At 39.0% G+C, this 10,496-nt stretch overlaps 1 pseudogene; it reads left to right on the top strand.

Moving 5' to 3' along the window:
• Window positions 1-1,187: 1,187 nt before the first annotated feature.
• LOC114920450 (uncharacterized) lies at window positions 1,188-9,871 on the top strand (annotated as a pseudogene).
• The last annotated feature ends 625 nt before the right edge of the window (window positions 9,872-10,496 follow it).

Below are 10,496 nucleotides of genomic sequence, written 5' to 3'. Positions count from 1 at the left end.
TGGGAAACCTAATCATTTTTGATTTATTGATTAATGACCCCTTTAGTCACACAACCCATGGCAACAGAATGCAGCAGGTATTGAACGCTGACTGAGCCATTCAGAACATTTACTTGCTGTTAGAAAAAGTCGATTTATTGTTATAGTCCGACTGAGACAGGACTTTCAAAGTGTAGACATGTTAGCCCGACTGAAATCATAACAAGTCGAATTTCTCAAAGTCGGACTAAGACACCTTAATAACGCGGTTGAGGACCGATTTACTCTAACATGTTTATACATGTTTATATATATATTATGTATCATAAGCTAGAGGGAAAGCATGCAATGCATTTGTACCAAAAGTTAAGCGCAGAATATGTACAAAAACCTTACGTTTTCACTGTTCGACCTATAACCAGTTTGCCTGTTGCTAGCTTTGGAGTAAGGTCAACCAGAAGAAGGTAACTAGCTGAAAGGGGGTATATCGCCATCTACCAACATAATCCGGTTAAATTCCCAAGTGTAATTATGCAATCTGTTCTACATGAAAGACACACTGGACATCACTGTAAGGATTTAGCATCATCGGACAGCAATTGCACAATTGAGCACAACATATATTGTATTTATGTTGGGCACTTGTGGTGAAGGTCTGATAATGAGTAACAGTTATCAGTGTTTCCCCTACCATTATATTGGGGGGGGCGAGAAACCTTCTCGTGCGCACGAGAAACCTTCTCTTGCGCACCACATATAAGGTGCACAACGGAAACCAGCCAGTCTTAGCCTTCTGTGGTCTTGTGATAAAAATGTCAGTACAGGACTTAGTTGAGCTATATTTTAACCTTGGACTTAATTACAAGGACATTAAAGTCTTGTCATCTGTTTCGGCGCAAGGGATACACCTGTTTCCATCGGGTAATAGCTTTCATTAATGAACAATTACAAACATCGGGCCAACTCCATGGATGTACACAAAATGCAAGGAATATGGATTACACGTCAGGAAAGAAGACGTTCGTTTAATCCTGAAAGAACTTGACCCAAGAGGTGTCGAACTCAGAAGAACAAGATGGCTGCATCGCCGAAGCTACTTTGCCAAAGGACCCAATTATATTTGGCATCTGGACTCATACGACAAACTGAAGCCATTTAGCATCTGTATTAACGGCTGCATTGACGGATTTTCGCGGAAAATCGTCTGGATGAATGCATTTACAACAAGCAGTGACCCCAAAATAGTTGGAGGCTACTACTTGGAGGCAGTCGAGAGACAAGGGGGGTGTCCAAGGATTGTCAGAGGCGACCGGGGTACGGAGAATGTCAAAGTCCGAGACTTTCAGCGTTTTCTCCGTCTGAATCTACAGGACACGTCTGCTATTGACAGCTACATTGAAGGGGCAAGCATGGCTAACCAGAGGATAGAGAGCTGGTGGGGCTTCCTCAGAAGGGAATCATTGGAGTTTTACATCGCTCTGTTTGTTGATCTGAAGGACCGGGGTTTGTTTGACGGTGCTTTTTTGGACAAATGTCTAATTCAGTTTTGCTTCATGGCCATAATCCAGGTAAGCCAAAAATGTACTATCATGCTGTGATGTTTTTTTTTTACTTTCCGCCTTCCGTGTTTCTAACCAATTAGCATATTTCGTTTTTAAGCTATATTAATGTAAATATGATGAGTGTTTAGGGGCTAAACATTTCATGTGAATTGTGTTAGATGATGATAATGCATATCCATTATTTATCAAAAACCCCACCACTAGTAATTGTGTGATTGTCTTCTGTCAAAAGGCCCTCCAATTTTTCTAGTTCATGGTGGGCCTTAGTCCTGCATGTTTTAGAAGTTTCCCTGCGCCAACACACTGATTTGAGACATTACCTCATCATGTTGATGATGTGTTTTAGCAGGGAAACTTCTGAAACATGGGGCAGATGCCCACCAGGACCAGGGCTAGAAAAAGCAGCTACTGGCTGTCCTGTGTTTTCCAACAAGTTAAGGGCCGATGTCTGTGACCAAAAACAAAAACCAAGGCAATAATACAAATAACAATTATGGTATACAGTGTTTTCTACTGAAGCTCTTACCAGTTGAGAACACACAGCTACAGATCCTTTTTAATCACTCAGACAAAGACAAAGACATCAGCAGATCAGAAGATTATGGGACAAGTTAGTGCTGGAAGAGGCAGTCAAACTGTTCTAAACAAGATATTTTGTACTTTTTATTGTACAGCACATGCACAGCAGTGAAAGGAGAAGTTGGGCACATATTTACAAATTGTATTTACAATTTTCGAGCATGTGCAATTCTATCAACCACATAAATTGAAACAAACTCATGTTTGAAATAGATTGGATATAATGTTTAGACCATATTGTTAGTCTCAGTGATAGTACAATACACAATCCACAGATAGCAGGCTGAACAGCTAAGGTATAGGCCATTGTTATGAACCTGTCTAGGGGGGCAGGTTTGCAACATAAAAAACCCCAGAAAGTTACTTCCCCGGTCCCCAAACCAAAATCAAAAATTAATCTTGATTAACAAAGATTTATTTTCAACATCAATTCAAACAACTATTAACAAAGAACAATCTCTAAACTTAAACAAAACCAAAAACAGGAAACAAAATGAGCACAAAAGAAAAAAGGCAATAAACTGCTTCTCAAACCAAAGATTTGCTCAAATAAGAAAAACACAATTCAGAGCTAACAGAACTTAAAGAACAAGGCTTTTAACAATCCTGTGAGACAAAGTCTAAAGTCTAAGTTGGAGGCCGAGGAATAACGAATGCTGCTGCTGTCAGTTAACATGCGCCGCTCCTCCTGAGAATCCCAGCAAGCCTTATAGAAGTGACACCACTCCCGACCAATGACGGCGGTGTCCTCCCTCCAGCTGATTGAGTCCTCCAACCAATCCTCGATCTCCACCTCCATTCTGCATCAATCCTCACATGCAAAACACACAGAGGTCGCACTCCTACACACACCACAATACAATACACTTAAATGAGCTACAATTAAAAAACAATATAAAATAAATGCATTATTTTTACATCATATATCAAAGTCATTGTTTTTTAGACTGGTGTGACAGAACTAACAAATCCCACCACCCATAAAGAAGGTGGTAAGTTTATTATTTTAACCGGCCAACAAACTACAGGCTGAGACAACAACAGAGTGATGCATTTTGAGTGAACTATTCCTCATTCATGGCTGTGTTGGGGGTAATGCATTACAAAGCAATGCACCACTCTTACCTTATTACTTTTTAGTTGTAACAAGTTACATAAAACATTTGTTTTGCATTTCAAGTAATCGGTTATTATTTAGAAGTGTAAGTGGGTATACTCTATATAGCTACCTGCATATACAATCCACTAAACCGTTTCCTCTAGTTATGATGTTGATTAGATATGACAGAGGGAAATTACCTTCACTGGCCTGTTCTCTGTGGGCTCAAAGTCCGAAGATATGTCAGACAAAATGATGGAGTCATCTTGAGGGGAAACTTTTTCCGGGAGCAGGTGTAGATGCGTAGCATTCGTGGATTAGTCTGTTTGTACAGCTGGTTCACTGTGCTTTCAAGGGGTACTGTGGTGTGACTAAAAAGCCGAATATCAAACTTGAAGTCTTCTATTGGTCCTTTAGAAGAACGTCCATTTGGGAAAAACAGGTCTGTTACCAATCTGTGAGCTGGAGCTGTCCGAAAGAGTTTCAGGTGCGCACGCGAAAGTTTCTCGTGCACACTAGAAAACTTTCTCGTGAGCACGCAAAACTTTCTCGTGAGCACCGATTAGTTTCTGGTGCTCACGAGAAACATATATTTTGATTTTTTTCAGTCTATGTCCCTTTAGGGGCTCCGTAAAAACCTGACTATTTATGTATTTGTTTTTATTTTGACAGGGACAGTACAGCCAATTAGCTGTACCAGAGTTAGCTACGAGGTAATTCACATCTGTAGTCCCTGAGTATTCTATAGTCTGTAGTACCTGGGCATAAACATTATACATGTGGTTTCATTGTCGATCAGTCGGACAAGGTAGTCCCACCAGTGTTCAAATCAATCAATGCTTCAAGGCTATGAACCAATGATGTCATGTAGCAGCCTGCAGGAAGAGTTTGGGTTTAGAAGAGTTCATCAAGTAGTCTCTGACATCTTACAGAGGATGCAGAAGTCTACACTATCCTCATGTGCGTAGCTTCTGTGGTGTTGCACAATGTTCTTTTCATGCTGGAGGTCTGCCTTCCAGCACAAAATCCAAGAATCAATTCCTGAGGACTTATTCACCGACAGAGACCCGTGTGGTTATTTATCTGTCAGATGATTATAGTTCCTGCTCTTCATTTTGAATTGTACCCATGCTGCTATTTACCTTTTTCCACCCCCAGGACACAGTCTGATGGGAATCGCTGAGACACAATTTATGTGTTTTATATCAAATACCATTATTCCAATTTAATAAGCTTTGCTGCTATTTAGTCTTTCTGAAGTACGTTGTCAGCTAAGGGAACGTTTGCAAATCTGTATTGATGACTTTTTTAAAGACTAAACCAAAACTGTGAAATAAATTCACTGGATAGTAGTCATTAATATTTAAAGTGGTGTCTCTTTGCTTTCTTAAAATGCGACAGGGGCATTAGCTGATTAAAGATATCGTTATATGAAGGTAGTGGAAATGCTGCTATAACTCTTACCCTGTAAGATTGGGCTGCACACTGGCCAAAAACATTCTATTTCCTGCGGTCCTTTTATTGCATCCTGCCAGCACATTAGGTCTGTATTTGGACTTGTGGAGCTAAGCTGTGTACATTGACCTTATTAAAGAAGCAGCTGTTACCTTTTGGGTCATAAAATGAAGCTAAGGACAAACAAACGATGTTATTCCAGCACAAACATTCTCATAAAGAATTGCAATTTAGCAGAACTGTCTCATGGTTTGTGTCGATTAGAGCTGTCAGTAACTCCACTCTTTGCCAATGAATCTCAGCTTTATTAATGGATGATAAGATGGACAAATGGGGAAACTTTTCTAGTTTATTGTGAAGTCCTGAATTGACAGAGGTTGTAGCAGTTTCACAGTCTAAGAAATATTCCTCTGTGGGGCAACCAAGCAAGTGCAGCTCATCTAGATTGGATAAGCCTCTCGAAATCATCCTGTGAAATGGCTCCACACCTGTATACACACTTTTTTCACATCATACAGTTTAATATTGAAAACAAAATTGATAAATTAGCAGTAGCAGTGGTTGGCGATGTCACACCACAGTGAGGAGGTTTCTAGTTCAAATCCCCATCGGACAGGAGCCTCTCTGTGGAGTTTGCATGTTCTCCCTGTGCATGGATGGGATCTCTCCGGCTTCCTCTCACAGTGCAAAGACATGCTCCTTAGGTTAACTGGTGACTCTAAAATTGCCCGTAGGTGTGAATGTGAGTGTAGCTGGTTGCCTGTCACTATATTACAGCCCTGTGATCGACTGGCAAACAGTCCAGGGTGTACCCCGCCCAGTGGCAATTCTAGGCTTGTTGGGACCCTTGGCAATAATCCATTGGGAGGGCCTCCAACCAGCATTCATCACCATCATGTCTGCCAGAGTCCCTACGCAGACTCCTCTTCCTCTTTTTGTTCCTCTTTTTTTTTTTGTTGAATCTCATTGACTAACTTTGGTTTTCACAGCCATCTCAAAGGCAACGAGAGTGGGTGCTGTCAGACAGGACCCCCTTAGGGAGATTTCCTACTGTCGTTGAAAACATTTGAACATTGCTTTATTTAAGTTTGTGAGCCTTCAGGGGCCCCCTACTGGTCTGAGGCCCTAAGCAGTTTCCTGCCTTGCCTGTTGACAAGCAACACCTCTGACACCGCCTTTCGCCCAATGACAGCTGAGATCGGCTGTAGCCACACGCGATCAAATACGGGAAAAATAGTTATAGATAATAGATGGATGGATGGGAGAAATAATTTAATTAATATAAATTATTTATAGAGCAATGTTGAATAGAAAAAATGATAAAAGGTCCGTGTACCTTCCGTTCATTCTATTTCCAATGCTGAAACGCAAATCGGAAAACAAAAAAACAGGCATTTTTCTTTTTCAATATATGTAGCAGATTTTAAAACAAACAAACAAGAGCCGTTTTCCATTAAAATATAGCCATAAAATTGGATTTTGTGTTGTTTTCCTACTATGGATTTTTATATTCCCAGATAAACACGTAGAATCCAATCTATGTTGATCCAAAATGCAAAAATGTGGGGATATCTGTATTATTACCGGTATTATAAGGAGAACCGGAAGCAGTGTTTTAGCTTTTTTTCCCGTGATTAGCACGTCTTTAGCACAACAATAGCAGATTCGGTTGGCAGGAGTCTGAAGGCTGGACGAGATGGTGTCACTCAAGCCCTATGGAAATTTAATTAGAGAAATGATTGCTCAAAATGTCTCGCACGCGGACATTTCCACAAATTTATTACAATTAGGTGGCGCAGCAAGGATGTTCTGAAATGAGTGTCAGGAGATTTTGTGCACATCACAACATTTCCAGGAGGGGACATGTATCCGACACACAATTAGAGGTTGCTATCAGCAGGGCAATAAATCAGGTAGGCCTAAGTTATTTTGGATTTCTTTGATTTACAGAGGTGGGTAGTAACAAGCTACATTTGCTACGTTACATTTACCTGATTAAGTTTTTGGATGAATTGTACTTCTAAGATAGTTTTACATCATCTCCATACTTTTTACTTTTACTTGAGTAGATTTGTGAAGAAGAATGTACTCTTACTACACTCCATTAGGCTACACTGAGCTAGTTACTTTTTTCTTTACCCATTCACTATTCTACGCATTATTATTATTATTATTATTATTATTATTATTATTATTATTATCCCCCCTACGCATCAATTTAATGTTTTATTTTGTCAGACAGAGGGACTTCCGCCATAGGCTCTACCACCTGACTGTGTTTCACCAATCACATTTGGAAATGTGTGTTTCTTGTGCTGTAATTTGTTATTTTGTAAATATTTAATTTATTTTTCATTTTTATTTATTCTATTATTTTATTGATTGGAAGTACTCAAATTTACCTGAAGATTAGTATTTTGTATTTTTGTCTGATTAAATGCATGTCTTCACAAATTAATCAGATGTTACTCAACAGTTGCTCAGTACTTCAGTAGTTTTTTCCCCCCCCCAAGTACTTTTTTACTCTAACTCAAATATTATTTGGATGACTACTTTTTACTTCTACTTGAGTCATATTATGCTGAAGTAACAATACTCTTAAGTACAATTTTTGGCTCCTCTACCCACCTCTGTTGATTTATTTCTAGACTATATATATTTTATGAAATATAAATCCATGAAGACTAGGCCTACATGTTACAGCTTACTTATGTTGATTCATCAGACAGGGTCAACATATGGTCGAAAGATGATGACCGGGTACCTGTCTGCAATGGGAGTGGTTGCTGGTGAACGCCGGGTGGGGAAGATTTTGAGAACAACTCATTGTCCCTATCACGAAATGCGCAAACGTGTAAGTATCTTTTGCAAGCCTTTAATGTTGTGGTATATTGTATAATGTATTTTACTAGCTAACTTTTACTTACTTTTCCCCCAAAGGGTGCACGTAACCTTAACCCCGTCCCCTACAGTGCTGCATACATGGGACACAAAATCCACATCGACCAGAATGAAAAATTGGTCATGTTTGGAGTGACACATGTTCTCGCAATAGATGGGTACAGCAGTAAGGTCGTTGCCCACGCAACCATGCCAGTCAAGAATAACCTCACGATATATGAAGAGGTTTACAGGTTAGTCCAGTACTTCTTAACTTTTCTTTTCTCAACCTTTCTCTGATTTCAGAATCCAGGTCAAAAATTCAGGCAGGCGTAATTTTTTGTGAAAAAGTCCATGGAAAAGTTAGTCTTTATACATATGTACTTTTTTTTTTACTTTGTATGTAATATAAAGACTAACTTTTTCTCACAACTTCACTTATCTGCAAGTTTTTTTGTGACTTTGTGACTTTTTTCAATTTTTTTGACATTTTTTAAAACTGTTTGTGGCTTTTTAGAAAAACGGTCGAATCCATATAACAAACTATTATACGTTATATGGATTCTAACGTTTTTTTTGTCTTTTGTATTTGTGATAGGCATACTGACCCATTATTTCTCAAATGGGGGTCCGTGTACCCCAAGGGGTACTCTGAGGTACAACAGGGGGTACATTTTGGATTGACCAAAAGCACTGTAGTTGTTAAATAATAAAATGAATCCTGAAAAATACAGTGCTTTCGGTCAATCCAAAATGTTAATAAACCTCAAACCTGAAAGTAAAAGTAAGGTTTTGGCTTTCTTAGAATCTGTGTGCACAATTATTAGGCAACTATAAGTGTGTAGAACTATTATGCAACTGAATGAAAAATGAAAATGTTCCCATCTCACCTGTTTACATTCTTCTGTTAAAGTGAGAATAATAAACAAACAACTCAAAATTTCCAAATAAACATTTCTGACAGTAAAAAAAAAAAATCTGTGACCAATATAGCCACCCTTCTTTTCAATAAGTCACAAAAACGGTGCACTAGTAGATTGCAATATTGTTGGTCTATCCTACATTGCGGACTCAACATTTGATTGAGTCATGTTTCACTATTTTACAGATCAGCAGTTCTTGAATATGGGATGTGGGACCAGGTCAGGGTGGACCATGGCCGGGAATTTTACTTGTCCCTCTACATGCAGGAGATGCTGTCTAACCACAGACACAACTTGCAAAGGCAACCATATTGCCAAACTCAGTCAACAAAGGTGAGGTAACGGTCTCCTTAATGTACAAAATGTGGGGGGGGGCGCTACGAGGAGATCTGGCAAAAAAACACTGTGGTGAGTTGAATATCTATAGCATATCACCCGATAGGACACAACTTTGTGCAAACCGAAATATCACTTTAACCAGATGCACCCTTGAGTGGGGGTGCTTGTAGGTACCCATACGCATCAATGGTCCTGCTCCTTGGACTCCTAATCAAACCTCTTCATACTGTCTGTAAACTTTTTACATCTGATATAATCCTGTTTCCTCTCACCATGTTGATTTTGCAGACTAAATGTAGTGGGGATTCTTTTAATTGAGTATTGTTTTTATATTATCTACCTTTTAGTTTAAAAGAAAATCTACCCTTTTCTTGTCTACAGAATCATACGGGAGAGCGAATGTGGGTAGAGATAAATAACCGGGTAAATTACCCAGTGAAGGAGGCCCTCATACAGCTGCAGGATCAGGAAGTCCTCAACATGGATGACAACATGACTAGATACTGTACATCTAACCTTACTGCTGAGCTTTGCAAGATTGGCATAACAAGAGCTGTACATGCATGGAATGCACACAGAATCCCAGGTGAGTTAAATAAAAAAAACATGTATCAAACAATCCAGTCCTTTTTTGTGAACTTTTTATTTTAAAGTTGACAGTGAATTTTAACCATAATCACATTTTGTGACCTATGCTTTGCTTCACAGGCAAAGGAACACCCAATTGTTCGGCAGCAGGAGGATGTCCAAAAAAACTGGGAGAGTAGTTGTTGCCCCATGCCTCCCAAGCAGCAGACATGTACCAGCAGGATGTTGGCTCTTCACTGACTAGAGTCTCCTGCTTTGGAACTGACCCCTTCTCAACTGAGGAGGACAAAATATCAGCAGAACAACTTTTTGCTGTAGAGTACCCTGATATTTCAGTTTTATTAGATAATGTGGTAAACTATAACTTTGTATCTTTTCAAGATGCATTGCTGTATCTGATAAACATTACGCAGCAATATGCATGAATGTCAAATAAAGACAAGTTGGTTCTGGATATACTGTATATTTTGTTACTTTCCTTTAACAAATAAAATCAAACACTTGCTAAAATTGCAACAATAGCAATGTTAAACATTACACAATATTTGTCTTAAGTGCAACATGAAATACAAAAAATGTATAAAAATAAAACTATTCTGTTTCCTCTACAGCTGTTGAACAAGTGCAAAATTACAACTGACTTTAGAACAAGGCAATTAGCTAGATGTAACAGAGGTAATCAAGCTTAAAGCATAGAATGTGATACAATCACACTTAAAGGGTTAATCCATCTTAATTACACCAGCCAATATGGAGAGAACATTGTCAAGACTAGTCAGCCTGTGTACATTGACAGAGAACTCGTGCCCTGCATTTGAGGCACTGGTCGGATGTCAGCATCCACTGGTCAACGCAGTTTTTGCAGCCAACAAAGTTTTTGCAGCATACGGCAATCACAGGCTCTTTCATTAGCCCTGTTTGATGAAAAAAATAAAAAGGCACAATACATATGCAATATTAGAGTTCAATATATTATCTTGTCTTTACTTAAAGGAACAGTTCACCCAAAAATGAACATTCTGTCATCATCTACTCACCCTCATGCCAGTTAAAACACAGGTGTAGTTTGTCCATATAACACACAAGGAGGTT

The sequence above is a fragment of the Labrus bergylta genome, chromosome 12 (assembly GCF_963930695.1).
Source record: "Labrus bergylta chromosome 12, fLabBer1.1, whole genome shotgun sequence".
NCBI classification, from domain to species: domain Eukaryota; kingdom Metazoa; phylum Chordata; class Actinopteri; order Labriformes; family Labridae; genus Labrus; species Labrus bergylta.
Note: the sequence above shows the minus strand (reverse complement) of the source record. Positions and strands in the feature narration are given on the sequence as shown.